Here is a 23,804-nt window from a genome sequence, read left to right on the forward strand (position 1 = left end):
TTTGCAGCGATCTTGCAATCTCCATTCCCAGTGTGGGGTAAAAAGGAGCAATAAGGAAAGAAAATGCCACTGCAGAACAAATGCAATTGTAATTACTTCTTGCTCCCTCCAGAAGAATGCCTGTAGGAGATCCATATCCTGAGGGTGACCAGACAGACAGAATGCATCAATCCTGTCTATACTGCCTGAATGGTCAAGGTAGAAATTTATTCTACATTTGAACTGCATTTTCAGTACGCATCTGATCAATTCTTTTTATTGCTGTACTCACAGTAGACAAAGATACTGGCAGCTACTGCCCATTCTCCAAGAAATGTATCCTGCAAAGCAATAATAGAGGCAAATTTATTGCTGAAGCAATTGCCTAGTGAAGGTGCTTCATTCCAGCACTGTGGAAGCTGATATTAGTGTAGGGATAAACACGACCTGTTCTGTGTGTACATGTAAGTGGGTGTATAATTTTGTTTGTAAGCACAGTGTCTTCTTGGCAGGTGCTCTGCAGCCAGAAATTGCCAGCTGCTAAATGTTCAAAGAAACATGATTTGAATTGTTCTCCACATTGGGAGAGTAGCCAGGAAAATGCATTTAATATAATCAGTGGATTCAATTCTGACAGCAGAGATGTAGAAAAATTTGTTTACCTGTGAACATATTTTGGATTTTAATTTTCAGAAAAAGCAGTTAATAATAACAACTATTCTCTCACATAAATGATATATCATAAAGCCAGAAAAATTGAAATATGAATTATCTGGTAAAGTTGAGCTTTCATGTTCATTTTTCTACAAGATTTTGACATTGTTATTGGCTTAATACTTCATTCTACTTCATGCTGTTTATAGATCCAGGAAAATGTCATATAGTTTCTTTAATCCTTACAAAATATAAACACTGCTTTAAAAATGTTCTTTTCTGTGGTTAGATCTCTGACTGAACAGTACTTTTTACACGAGCCAAATGCATGATATAGTCATTTGTCAAAAAGTAGCATGAAGATTTGAAATGTCATTAATTACTGAAGCTGCTGTGAAAGGCTGGTAACCACAGTACTTGTGCATGGGCAACCACTGGGACACAAAATGTTCTTCCAAAAGCATCTTCTTGGTCATATAGGGCTGTGAGTGTGGCACATGAAGAAGGGGTGGATCAAAAGTCTCTGTTGGGAAACCAAAGCCTGCACTTCAGGCTATACTGTACTAATTCCTGAACATGGAGTGCTGCTCCTGTCAGAGCACTGTTACACCAGCTACTCTGTCTCACTTGTGACAGCCCTAATCATATTTTTGGCCAGAAGAGCCAGACTAGAAGTTTCTGAGACAATTCTCTACCCAGAGAAACTGTAAGGAGTTAACTTGAAAGAACTCGGTTACAACAGTGCGGTGGTGTGAGTTGGCACTGATGATAATCTCACTTGGTCCAGCCCGGTGTGAACCACCCATGGTTTAAATCATTGAGTTTCCATGCAAAAACCAATTTCACTAAGCACACAGTATTGCACCTTCTGTTACCCTGGCACAGCCCTGTGTCCAGGTGATTCTATCCCACCCAACCTGAAACAAAAATTGGGGCTTGCTGTCTCATAGAGGGAAGGAAAGTATTTATAAAACAAAGCCGAAGGCTGGCAGGCATGGATCTGCAGCTTTCAAGATCACACCAGCCATGCGTGTCCTTGACCCAGAAAAAAAATTATATTCTCTTTCTAGGGATAGTAAGTGATCTTGGAAGGACTGTGTCATTGGGTCTATATGAAACCAACACTAGGTCTTTTCTTCTGTTTGCTCTTGAAACATTTAGTGTGATGATTCTGAACACACAAGGTACTACTGTTTCCCCACTTTATCAGAAAGCATATCAACTCTGAGCTGATAACATGCAAGAGAAGAGAGAACATGGCAAAATTTACCTAGGTTTAGCACTAGCTCTGAATTTCCAGCGCAGAAAAACTAAAATTCATTGTTAGGAAATTGAGCAAGGCAAACCAGCCTCCTGGCTGAAGCAAAAGTAAACTAAAGTTCTGAGCTTCACACAACTCTGGGTCCAGCAAAACTGCATGGCTTCATGCTGCATTTTTTCCTCTGACAATCAGTGTTGATATTTCCTGGTGGTTTATGTCCTTCTTGTGTTCCATAGAGATGTGGCAGTGAAAGCTTAGTTGCAGTGTGCATGCACAGCATGGGAGTTATCTTCTCCCAACAGCAGGTCCTGCTCTTCATCACTTTGCTCATAGGAAGCGTTAGCAAGAATGTTAAAATGCTAAATTGTGAAGATTTACAGCAACTTTTTTCTATTATAACCTTATATTTATGCTAATTGGAAACTACTTGGAGTATCATGCTTGTCGTATAGTATTGCTACACATAATCCACTTTTGTTTTACAGCTTGGGAGGCACATTAGCTGGAGTTGACTGAACAGATTTTGCTAGGTGATAAAGATGTCTTCCTCTAGACTCACCTTGGTTGCTTCCCCTCCTTGATGAATCTTTTCCTTTAAGTCACTTTAGGGGCAGCACTACTGGGAAGCAGCAGGAATCCTCCTGCAAGAGATGAGGATTCATGTCAGGATGACACTGCTGAGGATTCAGATAGGTACATCAACACAGGTAATACTGTCCTTTGTTTTTATTATGTGGTCCCTTTGGATCAGGCTTCAAAGCTGACCATCAGCTCTCATTTCTAGGTGCCCTGACTCAAGTCTGAAGCTCCTGAGTGGCTGGAGTTGGCTCTTCAGTCCTTTACTTCACTCATTTTCTGTGTCCTACACATTCTCTACTCCACTTTGGAACAGCGATTTGAATCACAATTTCCCAGGTGCCAGAGAGTGCCTTAGCCCCTACCAAATAGATCTGCAGTACTCCTTTGTCTGGTTCAGGGACTGTTTTGCTATTCAGAGCAGGCTGAGATGCCCTGGCAGGCAGAGAGCCTGGCTCAGTCCAGGACTGCCAGTTACCAGGTGCCCTGGGCACTCAGCTGGTGAGGATGCTCTTGCTCTGACTGAGAAGAATCTGCCAATCATTCTGAAATCCTCTCCCATTGCAGCAGATTTGTTACTCCATGGGAAAGTTCACATCTGAGAAGCCTATTAGAAAAAATACTGATGTGCCTAAAGCCCTTCTTCATCCACTGACATCTCATTTCTTTCTACTCTCTTTGGTATCCTTTTCTGGAAATCTAATCCTCTCACGTTCTTGGGAAAACCTGCCTTTGGCAAAGACATTTAATGATCCAGAGTTTCTGATGCTGACCCTAAATCAGTTTTTGCAAATATTGCTCATAAGCTTTCTTATCTTCTCTCGGTGCTGCTCATTGCAAACAGGACAGGTTTTCTCTTTGGTTTTAAGAAAAAATCCTCTCTGATTTGCAAGTTAAACTATTAAAAAATAAAACTAAAAGCTTCATACATACTGTCTTATAAAAACCCTTAACTATATCATGATTTTGCAATACTTTTGTCAGAATTAAGTTGTAAATTTTTACATTGAAACTGCTGTTTTACAGAGAGAATATTGCCTAAAAAAGATACTGTTAACTTATGGTAGTGGGTAATGCCAATTCCTGCAGTCTGGTCCTAGTCTTCCTTTGAACATTTGTTAGGGAAAATATGTAAAATTGATTAATTTCTTAAGTATAATAATAGCAGCAATATTATACTGTAGTGAAGGTTATTTTGCATAACTTTAAAACATTTACAGAAGGCTCAACATTTGGTGCCTTAATACAGAAGTCTCTTCCCAGTAACAATTAGGGTTTGTGGTGCCTGCTGCAGGAGCTGCCACAGCCCTGAGGGTCTCAGTCCACCTTTGCCAGGCACAGGGCACCATGCAGTGCCCCCACCTTGGCTGGGGTCAGTCTCAGGGTGTTGGCTGAATAGCTCACAGCTCAGCTGTGACAAGGGGACAAGCAGGGTGACAGTGTCCTAATGTCTGCAAGAATTTGCACAGGGGGAACAGGGCAATGGTGAGAGCATAGAATAAATCAAAGTCTGAAAGCAACTGCAGTCAAATGTCACACCCAAGCACTCGGGGGCTGGGCTTGCTGCTTGGAAATAGGTTGGGTTACCTGTCAGTGTGGCATTTTCTTTCTGTTGCTGGGGAATAATGTTATCTGAGGATAAAACCTAAGGAGCACAGATGGTTGTTATACAGATCTGACCCTCTAAACCCTTGTCATAGCAAATTATTCCACTGACGTAAATGGGATTACTCCTATGTAAAAGATCTCAGTTATATTATCTAATTCTTCCATTATTGAAGTTACTTGTTGAATACAGTGTTGTTGCTTTGTAGGTGTTTGTGTATGTCTATACGCCTGTAATTAAATAACACTATCCATGGGACAAACTCTGTCATAGCCTAACAGTACTGCAGTCACAGACATTATGTAGGACTGTAGGATATAAATTCTCACTTTATGAGAAATTTGAAATGTTATTTCTGCACTTTCTAAATACAGAGATATAAACCTTCATTTGACTTTGGAACTTTCTTGCTTGGAAACCATCAGCCCAGAGTCCAACACCTGTCTAAAGTCCAGTGCTTCCTTTTGTAAAAATATAGACATTGAGGACTTGTGATTGTGGAGCAAGAAGAGTTTAAACTGTAAGGAAGAGTAAAACAGATTAAAATTTAGAATCAAGCCTTCTTTGTTTTTACATATTGCAAATTACTTTATGTATTATGGTGCAAATCTCTCAGCATTTCTTGAAATACTGTTTGTTTAAATGTAAATAATTTTTTAATCTGCTATTTCTGTTATCAGACAAGCCTCTACACTCTGTGAATCTCTCATGAACAAGGCCTTACCCCATTCATTGTCTTAGGAAACAGTCCTGCTGGCTTCAGAAACATCAGAATAAGGTAAGTTGCCCTCAGATGGGAATCTTGCAGCCAAGAAATGGACTCAATTGCTTAACTTGACCATGTACCTTGCGATGTCACTGTGCAGTTTGGTTAGAAAACGCTTCTCACTTCCTTTTGTCTACTTGAGCTACTACTACTACTCTACTAGAACTGAAGCCAAACCCTTTGAAATCCCTTTTATTTAGGAAAAAAATAGGGGAAACTATTGAATCCCTGCCCTCTTTCAGTTTTGAGGGGAAAAAAAATTACAATTTTTGCATAAAAGCCACACAGTTCAGCTCTGAGCCTGGCAACTTTCAGTGTTGCAGTAGTTGGGCATTATCTGGACCTTCTCATTTACTGTCTAGTCAACTGTTTTTAATTTGAGGATACCTTTTCCCCAGGAAAACCTGAAATGTTGGAGTAGAAACTATCCCTGGCTTGGGCTTTGAAGCCCTGGGTCACATGGCCACCCTTAATTTTTAAATCATGCTGGCATTACTGGACCAGGTAGTGGCAGATTGGTTGCACAGAAACCTGCCATGGTTTTTGAAAACTGGATTCCCGCTAATTAAAAACACATTGTGAATTCTCTTAAAGAAAAAAATATCATAGCATGGCTGATTTCTATTATAGCTGTCACTGTCACACTATGGATTCAGCTAACTGAACCATTTTTTATGAATAACACTTAGTTTGAATTCTGGCACTTTTAATTGAGTGAATATTTTTCATTATTTTACCAGGGATGGATTGCAATAAATCTGACCACAATGTTTCTGACCCAAGTTTTTTTTAAAAAACAGAATCAATGTGATGACCTGCAAATGTTTTGCTTATTTTTATTCTATTTACTCCAGAATTCTCCTCTGGTAGGAACATACTTCTTCACTAAAGAGTGGAAAACATAATGGTATTAGTCCTAGGTTCTCACACACAAAGGCTATGAGGAAAAAAACATGGAACCATTTTCACAAATAACAGACCAGCCCAGAGCTCTTCTTAAAAAACAATGCAAGGAGACTTTATACAGCTGTCCATGCAGAAAACAGACAATTCGTGTGGTTTAATATTTTTTCACAGAAACATTTTTGCCTCTGCTATAATGGAGCATTTATCGCTGCCCGTTATTTGAAGAAGCTAATCCATAGAAGTTGTTTGGAGCTGATTTTCTGGACTTCCACCTGAATCTCACTACATGTCCATGTGACTCGTAGTGTTACAGACAGTAACTTGTCTGGTGACACCAGAGGAGAGCTCTGTATGTCAAAATGAATGGGCCTGACACCATAAATGTTAATACAACAGTGCCAGTGAAGCACAGTACAAGCTAATTCTGACATTCATTTCGGAAGCTGTAATTTAATTCACTCATAAATGAGCTTGGTACAAATATTAATTTGAAGTCGCTTATATTTCTCATCTGCTGGCTAAAGCTTGCAAACAATAGGGGAAAGGTCTTGCTATACTGCTACAAATAAGTAAACACTCTTTTCTGCCAAGAAGACTCCAGTGTAAATGCAGAGTCAGGGAATAATTTTTTGCCTAATTTATCCTGCATATGGATACTTGGAAACTACAGATGCTACATAACGATCTCTATCTACAAATATTTCCCAAAGGACAAGAGAACTTCAATTGCACCTAGTTTATAATAAATCATTCCCATGGACTGCTGCTAGCCTGCATAAGAGAAGCACTGTGGTGAGGTGTGGGTGAGCAGCCTGGCTCAGCCTTAGGAGCATAATTCCCACCTGAGGTCAAAGCAAGGCAAGGTCAGAAGTTGGGAAAAGGACATGAAGAGGATACAGAAGAGAAAGAAAACCTCAGTCTATCTGAAAGCAGCTGCAAGAGCTCCTCTGTAAATATTTCCCTGCCTTCCCTTCTGTCTTCCTCCCCCAGTGCTTTCTCCCTCCATCTTTTGACCTGTTCCTGGGGCTGTTTTTCCTCCTCTTCCATTATTCTGTACATACCACCAACCCCTATCCCAGAGATAGCAGGAGTGCAGGGAAAACAAGGCTGCAAAATGAACTCTCTCTCTCTGTATTTACATTGGTTTCCAGCTCCTTCTATGAACAGGGATATGGTGTTAATCTAAACTGTCCAACACATTAGTGGGAGGGAAGTAGCACCCAGAGGATTTTTACAACATTTTACCTGGCAGATGCCACCATATTTATTGAAATGAAAATTTCCTCCCTCCATATCAGCCACTGAAACCTCCCTCTGTGAAATTCTCTTTATTTTCAGCATAGCTCTATTAAAATATTTTGTTAAACTCCTTAAGTTTTACTGTGTCTAGAATGTACATTCATTATTCAGGAAAAGTTATCGCTAAAGTCAATAGAATTTTAAAGCAATGAATGATGTGCTTATTGTAGTTGGCTGGTTGAACACATTGCATTTTTATGAGTAATTTCTGTGAGCTCCATATATGTGTGTCCATATGTATGCATAGGTATGTATATGTATGTATAAGTATATATATGCATATAGATGTGTACATTTGTGTATATATGTATTCTTGATTTTGATTTTCAAACCTGTGATTTTATATCAAATATTCCTGAAGAGAACACTAAAATCAATTAACAATGGTACATAAAAATGCTAGAAGGATGGTTAAAGTAAAGAATCATTGAATTAACTTTCAGATAATCCTGAAATATGTAATAGTGTCAAGCCAAATCTGGAAAGCATTTATAAAATAATGCAGAATACATTTGAAAAAAATTAAAAATTAAAGTTTCCTTATTTGTCTTTTAAAAATAATATTTTGCAATACATTTCCTACAGTTTTTATCAAATAACCAGAGCCAATATAAATATGAATGAAACATGTCAATTTTAAAGGCATCTTTTGAAAGGGCAAACACTTTCAGCTTGGTTTTACTTTCACAGAGAAAAACTATATTCAATTCCATCAAGCCCTGTGTTTTGAAATATTTTGTGGTTCTGGCTTAATTCCAGAAAGGGGAAAAACTTCAAAGTTAAGGATCAAGCCTCCAATATGACAAAGTTGGGTAAAATTAAGGATGGTAACCTGTTGCGATAGACAGTAGGGAGGGAGTGATCTCTGACCCTGGATTTCCTTCCTTTTGCTCAAATCATAACAAACCTCAAACACAGATGGATTTCTTTTTGCTATTGCAATAATATGTCTTTTTATTTTGGAAGCAAATAAAGTCTAGAATGTCTGCATATGTGTGTTGGTAATAAAACATTTCATGCCTCTGAGATAGCTACAAAACCTGTCTCCCCTTTCCTGGGGAACTGTTCTGGGTTCTTTGTGCCTAGAGGGCCTTGCAAACAGCCTTTTCTTCCCTTTGGCCAGCATAGGAATGTGATCATAATATCCAGTGACACGCAGTACAGTAGCATGTTGTTCTACCTCTAACAGGACTGGTATTTGAGAAATGTCAATGTCCATACATGGAAACATCATTGATAGATCCATTGATAGAGCTTGAGAAACTGGGCATTGTTTTGGGTTCAAAGCCAATCAACTTTAGTGCAATTTTCTACAGCAAGGCAAGTCAGTGGACGTGCAGAAAAGATTGAGGGGTGTGTAGAAACCACACATGTTGCTACATCTTCTAGGTTAAAAATTTTCCATCTCCTTCTGTTCCTTAAAGGAAAAGTTTGTGAGCATATTTTTTCCACAAAAAAAAGTATCTGCTTTCTGTAGAAAATTAGAGCTATCCATGACACAGCTAAACACCTGCAAGCCAAATATTTCTGGCTGAAAATATCGATCCTCTCAGGTGGATGGGAGTTTGGTGCTTCATTTCCAGCTCTCTGTGAGGGGCTCACAAGTGCCACATTTCCAGTGTCTTGTGTGGCTGAGCTTGAGTGGGGCAGGAGCAGGTGACAGCAGTGCTGCTGTGGAGCAGAATCTGGGTGTGCGCTGATATCCCACTCCACTACTTCTGCAATACTAGATCTGCCTGCAAGCAAGCCAGGGCAGTGGGGATGCTCAAGGACCTTGGGCTGGAAAAAAGCTCCAGGATCAAGTTAAGCAGGCACAGATTCTGATGCAGCTCTGCAGAGAACAGTCATATCTTTGAGTACTTAAACCTACCATTTGCATGGTTAATGTTCTTTACTGTGTGTTTTCAGGTGGAACCTTTGTTATTTTACTGTTATAAAAGCAAATATTTTCAGATTTTCCAATTAAAAACAGATCAATAAGCTCAACTAGTTTTTGGAAAATAATGAGCCTCACTCTGCTCCATTAAACTCAGAGACATTAATTGGGCAGTAGATTACCAAGAACAGAAGCTTGGTAATGCTTGAATTTAGATTAGAAAGAAGTTTTTTACAACAAAGTGGTAAAAAACTGGCATGGGTTGCCCAGAGAGGTGCCCCATCCCTGGAAACTCAAGGTCAGGTTGGAAGGGGCTCTGAGAAGCCTGGTTTGTTGCAATACACTCTGTGTATTGCAGAGTGTTGGAATAGATGGCCCTTAAAGGTCCCTTCCAGCACAAACCACTCTCTGAGTCCATAGATTTTTGTTAATGGTTCTAACAACTTTTTTTTTTTTTTTTCAGAATTTCATTTTAGTTTTGGTCAAACTGAGTTTTGAAATACAGCTGGTAAAATTAAAAAATCAAGAAAAGTATTACTTTTTTCAACCCAAAATACTTAGTTTTACTTCAAAAGAATGGCTTCATTTTTGGTTTTGGACTGTTTCATGTTTAAAAGCTTTTTTTCTTTCCATTTAAAATTTAGAGCAATTTTAAAATGGCCAGATTAAAAGCCTGTTTTGAAAGTGTTTGAAAGTGTTTTGGCAGTTCTAAAATGAATCACTCCATTTTGAAAATACTAAAATGAAGTGCTTTGACATTTTAGATTTTTTTTCTGCATTGTTTCATCCGGGACTATTTGCTAAATTCCATTCAAATTCATGAAGAGTCTCACTAACCCTGAAATTCATTTGTGTGGTGTATTTATTATTTGTCAGACAGCAGTGGTTCATTAAACTCTGCATCAGTTCAACCTTAAATAATGGGAGAGAATTCTTAATAGAGCCTTGTTCATATACAGCTACCATTCTCACTCCCTTTATAATTGCTGCCCTGAGGGGCACTCAGCTGTGCAGAGCCACATTTACCCCTCTGGGAGAAGAGGTGCCAAGACAGACCTCAGGCCCCTGAGCTGGTGTTGCTTCCTCCTCTCCATGCAGGAGAGTATTCCTCCTGGAGTGCCCATATCAGCCTTACAGCTCACACCAGTGCTTCTGTGGCCTCTGGCTAAGCTCTGCCTTCCTCCCATCAAAGGAAGGCTCTTTGCTGCTCGTGTCACTGTATGTGGTCACTGCACTTCTTATGCTTTATTACCTTCTCTCTCACCTTTTTACCATTAGTGAGGATTGGCCTGTTTTTACTCCAACTGGTTTAAATGTTTCTAAAAGCCATTCACCTGCAGTAGCAGTCAACAGCTGGCATGCCAACATTTTTGTCTTTTCTGGCTGCTCAGCTTCAGCAGGGCTATTCACAGCTTGCACTTTGCTAAGGTCGTTGGTATCACCCTTACACATTTCCTGTATTACATGAGGATCAGGTTCCAGTAGTTAACAAGTCGAAAAATATTCCTGGGGGAGGAGAGGAACTAGGTAGATAAGTGTGTTCCACATGTGCACTTTATTTTGGGAATTGCTGCCTTCATCAAAGTGAGAAATAATTGTGATCAAACATGGATCTGAAGCGTGGTACTCCAGATCACACAGAAATGCCTTTGTACCCTGAATGTTCCAGTCCAGCAAGGCCAGAGTATGATGGGACGTCAGCTGCTGGCCACTGCTCAGTGCTGGATCTATAAAAATAGTCTCTGGGTCAAACTTTGCACTACTGTAATTGGGACTAGCTCCAGTAAAATCAGTATCTCCACATTTATTCTCTTGAAATTTAAAGCCAGGTTTGGCCCACTATGTGGACAGAGTCCAACTGGAAACTAGGGCCAGCTTGACTTATGGGAGAGGAGATGAGAACTGACTCCCCTGCAGTTAGTTAGCCTCAGTCCTCACGTGTCTCCCAGATATAACTGTTCTGACCTCAGTGGAATTGATCCTAATTTATGCCACTGTAACTGAGATTGCAGTGTGCATTGTTTGAATTCTGTTGGGTGCGCCTTCTTCCAGATGGAAACTATTTGCAAACTATAACAGCCTCTTTCCTAAACTTGAGGCTTGCCATATCTGAAATTTTTGGTGGGGCAGGGGAGTGGAGAAAAGGATATAATGCCAACTTTGTGCTCAGTGCTACCTAGTGACATTAAATTATGCAGTGTTCTATTAAATTATCAGTGCCTAATTAGGGGATTAGAACACTTCTATCCTCTCATGCTCATTACAGAATGTATAATGTTCCAAGATCACCCAAAAGAAGGGAGGTGGTAGCTTTAGGAAATTCAGAATGGCAATATGATGATTCTGTGCAGGCCTTTTTTCTTATATGGGCGTTTCTGCTAATTGATTTTTCTTGCATCTGCAGCTTCTGTTTTTCCAGCTTTACATATTACATTGCTGAAGCGTTTGATGAATGGGATGCTGTGCAGCTGAAAGATCACACGTCTCAAATGGCTCACTTGGCGTTCTCAGACTGAACTGACTGGCAGAGTTGCAGCTCTCTGACAAGGAGAATGGCTGCTTTTCTCTCAGAAGAGCACTGTAACTCTTAAATGCAATATAAAGGCAAGATATTATATACACATATGAGTGTGGCTGTCTATATACACATGTATATGTGTGTGGATATATGTGTTTTTGGAATGAAAAGCCACTCTGTCTTCCTGTAATTGCACTGGAAATGTTCAGTTTGTCAGTGTGACTTTTTTCCCTGTTAGCAATGAAATTTGGCCAGGAGTCCTAGCATGCCATGAGAAATCAAGCCGTGACCACATTAAGCATGAATGGCAGGGCAAGGTTAAAGCCTGTAACACTATGCTGGGGTGACCTGTTGCAGAGTTAGAGGCTGAGGTGCGAGGCTGGGTCACATAACTATTTGCAAGTGAAGCACAAAATGAAGCTCAAAGCTGCTTTGACTATTTACTCTTTCAAGAGGCATTTAGTGAGTATTTTTTATTTTGAAAGCATATTTAGAGAACTTCAGCTGCAGGGCTTGTAGCCAACCTTCAGAAATCAAACCAGAATATTTCTTAATTTTACCTACAAGTACACTCATGGCATATTCCTGCTTTACTTTTCAATGATTTAAAAAGCTTTTTTACAAACTCATCTACAAAAGACTGCTGAGAAGCATCTGAGGAAGATGGAGATGTTCAGCTGCAGTGAAATAAAGCATGGGATCACCCAGGAGTAGGCTGGTGGATCTTTCCTGTAATCAGATCTGGAGTTGTTCTACTGAGCAGAAAGTTAGACATTCTCTTAAAGAAGAAAAAGGGGAGGTGCCAGGGAATTGTTTGCACCACCTATAAACTTTCTGCCCTAAATCTGTCTCCTGAAATACTGAATAGACTGCAGATGGAAAAAACAAAACAGACAAAACAAAACAAAGATATTTTTGATTTTGAAGACTTCTTATTAATTTGTCTTTACCTTTTTTTTTAAAAAAAAATTGATTTATTTTGCTTGCTAGACCCTTTAGCCCAAGAGGTATGTTTGAATGCAACTTCAAAGGGAATTTGGCTCAGTGCTGTAAGGCAGGCTAGGGAAGAGCCTGGTCTTAAAATAGACACAAAGCACAGTGCATGAATTGGCTGCCGGGATCCCACTGAAGCACAACCTGAACTTTGCCTTGTGGAGTAGCAAACTTGAAGAGCACAATGAAATCTTTCACCAGAACCAGGGCTGCAAGGATCTGCTGTGTCCCACCCTTTCACAGCAGCAAACAGGCTCTGGTGAAGGTCACCCACCTACACCAGCTTTTCCTCTTTCTAACACTGCACACCTTTGTGTGGAGTCACTTATGAGTTATATGTCTGTGAGGACAAGACAATCTGGCTTTTTCATGCCTCGGTTAAAACTATTCAAACTTCACTGGATATCACTAAAGCTGATAGCAAAATAACATTTTGTATTTGTAAGTTGTGGCTCACACTTCAGGGTAAAGTTTGACTAGGATTGAGGTGTCTGGAAGGTTTGTACTACAGCCTTGTTTAATAATATAATCCAGACCTGGACTCTGGGACATAGGTATGAGATTGATGGCAGCAGCCACTGCCCAGGGAAGTGCCACAGATCAGCAGATTCCTTCGGGAGCTGTGGATTGTCCCAACAGGAAAACCATCTCCTCCTCTAGTGCAGAGCATTACAGGCTGCCAGTTCTTGCAAGAAATTCTGGATTAGCAGCACAGTGAAGCACTTTCTTCATCTACAAAACTTATGCTGAGGACGTAAAAGGTCATTTAAGGACTGCCCCAGTATAGGCCCAGCCACATCTACTTCATTTCTGATTGATGTTAGTCCAGTCTGTTGCTGAAACCCTGGTGACAGAGCACCTCCACAGCTTTGCAAAGAGCAAAGGACTGGTTCTTAGCATTACAAAGCTTTTCCTAATAATGTCCAGTACAATTCTTTCTTGCTGCCAATTATGCTGTTTTCACTTTTCTGCCAAGCTAATTCCTTCATTTTATACCAACCTTTTCTGTGTATGCAGACTGTTATCCCAGGTAATTCTTCTTCACACTAATTATCTCTAATTATTCATCTTACCTTTTAAGCTGTGTTTTCTAGATTTTTAGTCCTTCTCAGAGCTCCATCTAACAGCAATCTGTCCTGTAATTTAACAACTTTCTGGAATTCATGTGTTCAAGCGGGACCCTGGTACTTTAGATGAAGCCTTACCCTGATTGTAGGCTACCGATGGCTCTTTCAGTCCCTCTTGCAGGGCTGCTTTCACCAGACATGCCAATGACTGCTTTCAACATTTAATTGTAAGTAGCTGAGGCTACTTATAATTAAATTAATTACTTGATATAATTAAATTAATTACTTGAGGCTGAACTGATGCTAAGAGAAGCCAGACACTCATCTGGCATAAAATTGATGCAGTGTCTCAATGTCTGTAAATAATACTGACTTACATTATCTGAGCACAGTGAACAGGTTTACAAACGCCCTGGCATGACAGCACCTGAGGCTCCTGAGCTGTTTCACTACAGGTGCTGCTTCTGCCAGCTGCATCTGTGTCTCAATCTGAAGCTGCTTCACTGTTGTGATGGACATAAACCCCCAGTGCATGAATGATGCATGTTTGCATAATTAATACCAATTGTTTAACCAGAAGCATTTGCTGCATGAAGTGTTAAAATCATATTGCATCCAAATACTGCTGTGTTTTTTCTGGTTTATGGATACTAGTGTTTGAAACTTTAATCAAAATATTATAATTAATGATGTAAATTCTATTAAAATGTACAAGCAGTGTGTTATATTCAAAATGCCATCAGCTCTGATCAACTCCAAAATTGAGAAACATGTTTGACTGATTTAAGGCATCACAAAATGATCATAATGTTATTGCAATTAACAATGTAATTAAGATTTACAGGTTGCATAATTCATTTCGCATGTATAACAATTGAAGTTTAATTAACAAAACTTAAGTGTGCTAATTGCCAGTATTTTCAGAATAAAAAAATGTTTCAACAATGCAATTTGGGTATTTTTCCTTTCTTACCGCTCTTTGCTGGATTGTTATTCTGCTTCCATATTTTCAGATTTCCAGATCTTCTTTTTGGTTGTACTTTACTGTAGGGGAAAAGAATGAAGTTTTAAAAAATTGCAAATCTTTAGCTGATAAACCATAGTATTCCATTTAAAACTGTTCTTCTTTTACCCACAGTGGCCATTGTACTTGCTGCTCCATGTTCTTATCTACACCTTGGTCATATATTAATTTAAGTCATTTTATAGTAGAAAAAGCATGTTATATGCATGGATTTGTAAGACTGAACAGATTTGGAGACTGCTGTGGTCTCATTTATGACAGTGTAACTCAGCTGAAGCCTTTCAAATGGAATGGATCAAGCAATAATTCTTATTAGAGTATATTTTACTAAAATCAGGCAACAACCTTTTCTCTTACTATTACTGAACACATAGCAATAGCATGAAGCTGTGGAGCTCCATTGTTTTAATGATCTTCCAGTCTTATTTAAGTGTATTGGTAGATCCCCTACCTTGATGTTATGATGAAAGGAGAAAGATTTGATAGACACTTACTCACAAGGGAGATTAAAGGGCTTAAAATTTGGTCTCTGTCTGATAGGTGACAGAGTAGATCCTTCCATGTAATCAAAACAGATAAGAGATGGCAGTGATTATTGTAACTGCTCCATGGTCTCTCCTACTGCTGTACCCAAAGTCCTTCAGCAGAATCACTCTTCTGAGCGCTGTTACTGCTTTGCCCTGACTTTGTTGCTAATACTCAATGCAAGAAAACAACACTGCAGGTGTCTTTCAATGTTGACATTTACTCATTGTCACGGAACTTCTGCAGGTCACATCTCACTGTGTGAGTGGTCTGAGGAACTGCTCGAAAAATAGATCTTTTTTTTGTTGTTGTTGAAGGAGTCCTTAATGCATAAAAGGACACAGTTTACAGGATTGGACTGTCAGACAGCAGCTCATGACTTGCATTATGTTATATTGACAATGTCTTGGCAAATAAGACGCTGACAAATTGTTTTGCAATGAAAGCATAAACTATACAGAATATTGTGCAAGGCAGACAATATAAGGAGACACCCTCCAGTCTCCAAGGACTTGCATTTTTTTATTGCTTACCATATTTTTTCTAATATCTGTGCTGATGCAGTGTCTCATTTGGGAAAAGGGATTTTTTTTTTCCCTTCTGCCTCATGCAAAGCACCCGTCAAGACTCTGAGCCCAGCACCCCTTGTGCTTGTCAGAGGATGCAAAGGGAGCCCAGACTGCTGTGTAACAGAGGCCAGGAACTTTTGTAGGGGCTAACATCAGAGACTGAAAGATTCTAGGTGTTCAAAGAGACAATGTCAAGGAAGATTCAGGTTAGACTTTAGGTCTCCAGAAGCACAGTATGAATGTATTTTATCTGGATGTTATGGAATATCCATCCTGGTCTTAACAAAAATGTAAAATTAAGAATAATAAATAAAATAAAATCTCCTACAAAAACCCACCATCGTTAAGTTAAAAGCAAAGGCAACATGCAAATTTGATCCACTGCTGAGAATCCAGACAGTCTCTTGCAGGCTCTTCCACTACTGGTGCTGAATTCCTCACTTTTGGGTGGGCTCAGCGTGGTACTGATTTGTGTTTGCCTCCCTTTGCTAGGAGTGGGGATCTAACTACTTTACAGTCCTGCTACTCAACAATGCTCTGTCAATCTTGTATTTATGAAAATTTCAGACAAAGTGATGTTTTAAAAATATGCTCAGAGATAGATTAAAACCATTAATTATTAGAATGGCCGAGTTTCAGAGTTCAGCCATTCTGGAAAGATGTTTTTAAAGAGATTAGGTATGTGGTATCAGTTTACTGCGCAGAGAAAGATGAATTTTTTTTTTATTTTTGTCTTTCAAAAACAAGCAGAAAATGGAGAAAATGTATTTTCTTTAGCTTGTTAAAATCTGTAATTGAATAAGCTCTCCACTAAGATAACATATGGAAAACAGCGATTCCAAAGAAAAAATAAATCTAGAAAGGCCTGAATTAGTGAAAAGGGAGATAAAGATGAAAGTTGCCTATAAATGAATGTTAAAATAGAAATCACAGTGACATAGCACTATCCTTTCTGTCATATTTTTATGCTCTAATGAAGCCCTATTACATATTTCTGTGGCCCCCTTTTTGATGAGCTCTTCAGTATTTCCTGCTGCGATAAGCAGTCATCTGAAATACCTGTGGGACTGGTCTCTCCCAAGACACCCAGTGTGGATTGTTCCCTAACTACTGATTTCTACCATTTCAATGGCACAAAGGATTCTGTGTTTTGACAGGGAAATCCTTATAACTCTAAAAATGAATTAAGTATTCAGCCAATCATAAAATGACATCATGAAAGCAGCTCTTTTGCTGATGTGGTGACTATAGAGTTGCTTGACATTATTCTGCTAACACAGTTTGACTGGATATATGTTTTGACATCCAGACAACAGGGACACTGATGGAAACTGATAGACCCAATGTCAAAAGAAGAAAAGCTGCAGGAGGACACCCAGAAAATTAGTAGGTGGATTGCAAAAAACCCTTTCCCAAAGGGCAAAGTCAATAAAGTGAGGACTGAATAAAACCCCCCCAAAAACTGAAAGAAAAGGCACAGACAAACCAATTCTTATAAAAATAGCAAAAACATACTGAGGGGAGTTTTGGAGCTTAGTAGATGCAAGCTGAGGAATAGTTAATTTGAACCTGAACAGTTGACATTCAATATTCATATTTTGGTTCTGCCACAGCCTTCAAAAATAACTATGTTGATAGTGTAGAGAACTTCTTTATTAAGCATCCTTTATCTTGTTCACACTTTTTGTCTTTTCCTTAATTTCCACCATAAATATGTTCCAGAATACTGTGAACAAAATGCCATCCACAGGAGGATTAGCATTTTTTAGACATTTTTGGAGGGACATTTCAATTTAGAAGCCAAGCCCTTTTCTTCCATCGAGAGTCTTTGTAAACAGTTCTGCTGGCACATTTTTAAAGTGTATTTATATATAATATTCAAAATCTCCAATATTAAAAAAAATAATTCCATCTTGGAATCAGCCAGAAACATTTTGCCCCTTCTGAACTGGGCATTTGTATCTATCATAGATTGGTCACTTTTCCCTGTTATTGAGTGACATATGTCATAGGTAAAGGATTTGTGACAGAGCTCCAGGGACAACTGTGTTAAATAATGCAGTGCCAAAATTCCAATATTTGCACAGTCAACAAAACCCTCTTCTCTAAGTAAATGATAACCTTTACATATTTTGCCACCTGCTGACATCATGTCTCCCTTTGCACTGAATCCAGTATCAGACTATTTCTAAAGTTAGAGAGACTTAATTATTCTGATTTTTTGGAATAGTCTCTGAAGTCTTTGAGCAGATTTTGGAAACTGTGAGACTGCTATAGATAATATAATTATATATTTACTGTTGTCTTAAATTCTCCTGTAGGCCTCCAGTGATAGCCACTGTTTGATACAGGACACGCATTTGTAAAATGGACCTTTGACTTGCTCCAGAATGGCCATTCCTATTCTGTGCAAAAAACCAAGCCAAAACAACCCTACAAAGAAGGTTCAATCAAACAGTCATCTAAAATACTAAAGAACAAGAAACAATTCTATTACCAAGAAATGATTCTCAGATCAAAATACTGAAAATCAATAAAAATGAAAAAATAAGTTTTGCGAAAGTAACTTTACTTCTTTTTCTGTAGTTCTTGGCTAGAACATTTCCATTGATAGAGTTGCTAAGTGCATTCTATTTACAAATATAAACACTTGATTTTGATCAGCAAAAATGCATCAGCACACTTGAACAGTGTCAATGATGACATAATTACACTCACAATTTCCTCTCTGTAATGATTTTTAAATGTCAGCAGTCATTTTTTGTCTAATTGTAGCCTGCATGTCAGCACTTCCTCTTAAAACAGCATGTTCCTCTCTGCTGGAATTTCACACCTCTCCACTCACTCACTCACTTCACCAGTGAAGATAATGACGATGATAAAGGGCTCCAGGGTATTTTCACTCCTGTGCTGCTTTACCATTTAATAGCAAGCAGGCAGAATGAGCACCTTTTTTTTAATTTTAAGGTAGAGAGTTTGATCAGTTAAACTATAAATAGTTATTTGATTTTAATGAACAAATCAAAAAGTAGTTGTCATTTTTCAGACCCCCTGCTGGTGCTTTGCTAATAATCTCTTAAAAAGCTGGGGCTTGTGATAAAATCATTTTCACACATGGAGACCTGAACTTACTGGAGGAGAAGGCTGACCCTGCAGTGCCAGCCCTTGATCACTTCAGTGTTTAACACAGTGCAGAGCAGGTGAGCTTGCTCTTCAAAATCAGCCTGGTTAGAGATGTCATCACTACCTCTCTTGCTATGACCTAGAAAGTGACATTTCAAATGCTGTTTTGCACAGCTCCAGGCCCCAGAGCCCACAGCATAACAAGTAGGTGCTCCTCAGAGCTCTCTTCCTCCTCCCACAGACCACAGAGCACATCATCAAGTGTATGGAAGTGGATCTCTTGTGCAGTGAACTGGAAGCTCTGCACTGGGGTTAGCAGCAAACATTTTCCACTCATCTGAACATACCCTGGAATTGGAAACAGGGGCCAAGGAGGCCTCCTTCAATCCAATTTGCTTATAACTCATCTTCAGCTCTCTGATGATGCTTAACTGTAGGATTTAGGAGATAAAGCTTATAATTTACTGGCCCATTTAGTATCAGAACAGGTGAAAAGTCAGAAAGAATTCACACTGTGAAATCAAATAATGGAATAAGGTTGAGATGTCTGATAAAAAAAGAATATGATTGAGTATCCCTAATTACAAATACACACATATAATGACATATCAACTAGTTATTTGTCTGAGTAGGTCCCTGAAAGCTAGAAGAATGAAAAATTAATAAATTGAATAAACACAGGTGAGAGGGTGGGAGTGTGTTTTCTACAGCCCATGATAACATTCATTATGTCCCTCTGTGACATTGCCATCACATGTGACTCCTACATACCCAAACGTCTGTGTACACACAGGTGTGTGGGGACCGTGCACACATTTGTACAACACAAGTGCAGACCTGGGTCTCTTTGTGGTTTATGCTGCATTTTGTGTCCTACACGTTGAACTTTCTTTTTTTTGGCTAAATTGGTGCCTCAGAAATCTTCTGGAGCTCTTGGGAAAGGCAGAGCTTTTTAACAACTGCATCCTGTGTACTTGTGAGATGTGTGAATGCATAGAGACAATCGAAAAAGAGGTGATTCTGGACCCCACTGCAGAGGGATGTCCCCAGGGAAACAAAGCAAACCAAAGACACCAGAAGCCAAGCAATCAAGAGCAAAATAAACCAGTCTTTGAGTACTCCTAGGACCCTGTGAGTTCTCAAAACAGAGGAAAACCTGCCATGTGGAACATGGTGTGTGCAGCTAGCTTGCCTATGGCTGCTCTTGAGAGTACAGAAGTAAAAATCTAAAAATACTAAAAGCTGAAAGACTGTATGAGATGAACCTAGAACAGAGGCACTGCTCTAGAACTTTCTTTCTCCCCTACCTCTTTCTTTCCCAATTTTATACCAAAGAGAAAAGTAAACAATATTTAAATTAGTTTTAAATTGGACTTAATATCTTGCAGGCAAGTCAGCTATACTGGGGTGTCACCACAAAGCTCCCTATGAGCAGGCTGCAGTTCTGTGACTGCACCACAGAAATGATCAACACGTCCTTGCCAGGTTGCTCAGCTAAAGGTAAATTGAGAAAAGGGGAAGCAAGGTAAGAGCCATTTCTGGAGTCTTCTGCAGATCCAGGTGGCTTGCTGGAGGCTGTGAAAAGATTTTTCTTAAAGCTAATAAGGTAAAATGGGTACTTTGAAGAACAGGTTCATAGAAAAGCAAAAATTGACATATACCAGTCAGTTTGCCTCTTTGGCAAACAGTGAACAAAAGCTAATTACCTGCAGAAGACAATCAAACCCCACACAGAGCTGGGATAATGCTCAATTACCCTGGCCAGGAGGTGGTTTTTTGTTTGTTTGAGTTTTTTGTTTGTTTTTGTTTGGGGGTTTTTGGTTTTGTTTGTTTGATTGTTTTTGTTTTGTTTTGGGGGTTTGTTTTCTTTTTTAGTTTTTTTTTTATTTTTAGTTTATTGCTGAGTCTCTCTTTCAGCTGGAGCTGCAACTCCAGCTTTTTAATGAACTGCCAATGGCAAATAGCATATTACATTCCCAGCATTTGAACATGAGGAAATTTGCAAAGGGAATGGGGAAGTGCAGTTTTCTGTTTCAATGGACCAAAGGAATTGGAATATTGATGTTACACATGGGAACTGAGCTTATGTTTTACATTACAATCAAGCATTCCTGTAGCTTCAGACAAATAAATAAAGGCTGCTGAGAGAATGACACACTGTTGAGTTAGTGTCTAACAGTGGTAGGTTCAGCCTGTAGGAGCACAGAAACATTCCCCACACTACCTGAAACAGGTTTATAGCCTTGGAAAAGAACACTGTCACGGATTGTGCAGCTTGGCAGATTATTCATGACTCAGTCACTGCATTCAGAGCATTGGCTTCTGCTGTGTCTGGGGATGCTTGATATCTCTTAAAGTCATGCCAAAAGTATTGCAAGTTGGCCTCTCAGAAAACAAGGCACATTAAGTTAGAGACCATGTCTGAAAACTTCAGTTGATTTGCTTCACATGAACTTGAATTGAACCTCAACCTTACAAAACAAGGCATATTAAAACATAAAGACAGCTGAATGGTAACCATGACAACACTACTTCCAAAAAAAACCATAGGTAGAGCCAACATTTATATATATGTACTTCAAGGTATAATGCATTCTTTTGTACACTTATTAATACCAGTTCATGCTGTGTGCATGGCTTTTCCTCAGCAAAACTGTAAGTTACACAGGAATTTCCACATATTAATTTACCTTTGATGTTTTTTGCTACTCTGATAAGGCCCATGCAAAGTGAAACTAGTCAAAATGTTCCAGGTTTTAGGCTTGGGTGCAATATGGTCTCAAAATATTGTCTCAATTTTAAAAGTCTGTCTTGTGGCAAAATCTGTGCTGCAACTATTTGTGGCATTCCTCTGAGCCATAATATTAGTTATAACATTTTAATTTATTTTATTTTTTAATTGTGAAAAAAAGAGTGACTTTTTTCATTGCTGTATTTTAGGAAAATGAATGCCAAATTTTTGAATAGATTATTATGTTAAATGAACCTTTATTCCATCTAGATGTCTGCTATTTTTCAGTCTTTGAACTAAAGGACGATTCTTTAACTGGGCTTTTGTCAGCACTGATGTAAAGTGCTTTATGTCTCATTTTTATAACCCATTTCATACCAAATGGTGTGCATTTTTAATCCCCTTTTCTCTAACTAAATAGAGGAATACCTTTCCATCACTTTGGAGAGGAATATGTTTAGTTTATTTTGAAATACCCTGCCAAGGGACATTTTCCTAAATGAGCATTTTCTAATCTGTAATTAGTATCACAAATACTTTTGCTGCCTGCACATTCTTCCAGTGAAAGGTTGTATAGAGCAGTCACTGCATTCTGCATGTCCTGTGGGACTGTGTGAGGAGCTACACACTTCCCTTTCACACAGTGAACAAAAGCTAAATTCTTGCCTTTTTTTATTTCTTTCTTTTCCTTAGGTCTGAAATGCTAAAACTATAAGTGCAGTCCTGAGGGCTGAATACTGATGCTCAGACCTTCTTGGGTGGTATCAGGGTAAGGCTCGGTGCAGGTCTGTGATTCATCTGCCATCTCTTCTTTTGCAATTACATTGCTTTTCTGACCTGTTATATATTTACTTCATAGCATAGATACAGTGTTTACTACTTCTCTGGGGACATAGTGAATTGCAAACACAATGTCCTTTCCCCCAACAAGACCACAGCATAAATAGTTCAGTTGCTATCAACCAGGAGCATTACACATATGTAATTTTTTATGTATTTCTATATGTGTATCTATTTTTATAGTTATATAAGATGTAGAACATTGACAATGTCCTAACTTAGCCCATTAACAAGTTGGGCATGTGTCTTTGGCATCAGCCACTTTTATTACACAGCACACAGAAGCAATAGCAAAGGCAAACTTAGAGTGCAAAAGTCTTGTACTAGTAATGCATGTCATTCTTAGCTCATGTGTGACAAGATATGTTAAAGTTTTGCTGACTAGAACTGCAATCATACCTTTTAATCCACTCTGTGCTTTGCAAATGAGACCTGGCTGGCATCTGGGCTGTCCTCAATAGCTGTGCCTGCAGTCTCAGAACAGTGATTTGAGTGAGGTTTATCCATCCTGCAGAGAGAAACCTTAAATATAACCCAGTGTTTAATTTGTCTTGAATTTCCCTGTTGGTTTCTCCCAGGCTAAAGCCAGAGTGTAAGCTGACACATAAGGAGTATGGATAAAATGGGTGCCAGGATTTGACTGTAAACTGCTTCCCAAATTAGCACAATGGTATAGTTACTATTAAAACAAATTGCCCAGTGTTGTAAAGAGACCTCCAAAAGTAGAATTTGTAAAGCTCTGATGTTCTTAAGTACAGGGATCTACTTCTTGTCTTTTCAAAATACAGAGCTTGAAAATGAAAATGTCCATTGCCCTTTCCACTTGCCTATTCCAGGGTTCATGCAGTTTAGATTTAATTAATTCTCAGATAAAAGGTCTGGTATGTAAGCACTGGTTATGAGGGACAGCTGTTGTGATGGTGGCATCCACCTCCTGTTGAGATTTTTTTGTCTAAACTTTCCTTAGTGTGTGAAACCTTGTTGTCCTCTAGGGACAGCAGGAATATGTAATCCAAAACATCCCATCCCCACCTGGATGTTCCCCTCCTTTCTTCATGCAGCTCTTATTGCATGCATGCTACTGTAAAGATACCATGAGACAGTGCTAAAGGTACCATGAGATAGGGCACAAATGCAGCCTATTAATTGTTCTACGAATGAGAAATGAGAGAACAGTGACACCCTGGAGGCCTTAAGGACAGAAGAATCATGGCAGGAGCAATAAAACTCCATCAATCCTCTTGGTGCAACCCTCCTCTGACATTTCATTCACCCTGGGTGCTGCTCTCAGGACATGAGCTCCCACCATGGCAGGAGCCCATGCCCACTCCTGGCACCATGTCTCCTGCCATCAGCTTCTGTGATCAATGCCTACTCAGGCTGCTGGGCAGGCAGAAGTCCAGCCTGGAATCAGCCATAGCACTGCTGCATCTTTGGGTGTCACCTGCACTAAATGAAATAGCGAGCAAGGCCCTTCCATAGCTCTCCAGT

The 23,804-nt window shown here is 39.2% G+C and overlaps 1 protein-coding gene across 1 annotated transcript in view; it reads left to right on the forward strand.

Annotated features, from left to right (window-relative positions):
• Positions 1-11,544, forward strand: part of LOC135278570 (uncharacterized) — a 230,648-nt gene extending 219,104 nt beyond the window's left edge. The window contains exons 9-11 of the mRNA XM_064385146.1: positions 2,494-2,601; positions 4,757-4,854; positions 11,328-11,544. The gene's annotated coding sequence lies outside the window, so the exon portion shown is untranslated. The remainder of the gene's footprint in view (positions 1-2,493; positions 2,602-4,756; positions 4,855-11,327) is intronic.
• Positions 11,545-23,804: the final 12,260 nt, after the last annotated feature.

This window comes from Passer domesticus, chromosome 11, assembly GCF_036417665.1.
Source record: "Passer domesticus isolate bPasDom1 chromosome 11, bPasDom1.hap1, whole genome shotgun sequence".
Taxonomy (NCBI): domain Eukaryota; kingdom Metazoa; phylum Chordata; class Aves; order Passeriformes; family Passeridae; genus Passer; species Passer domesticus.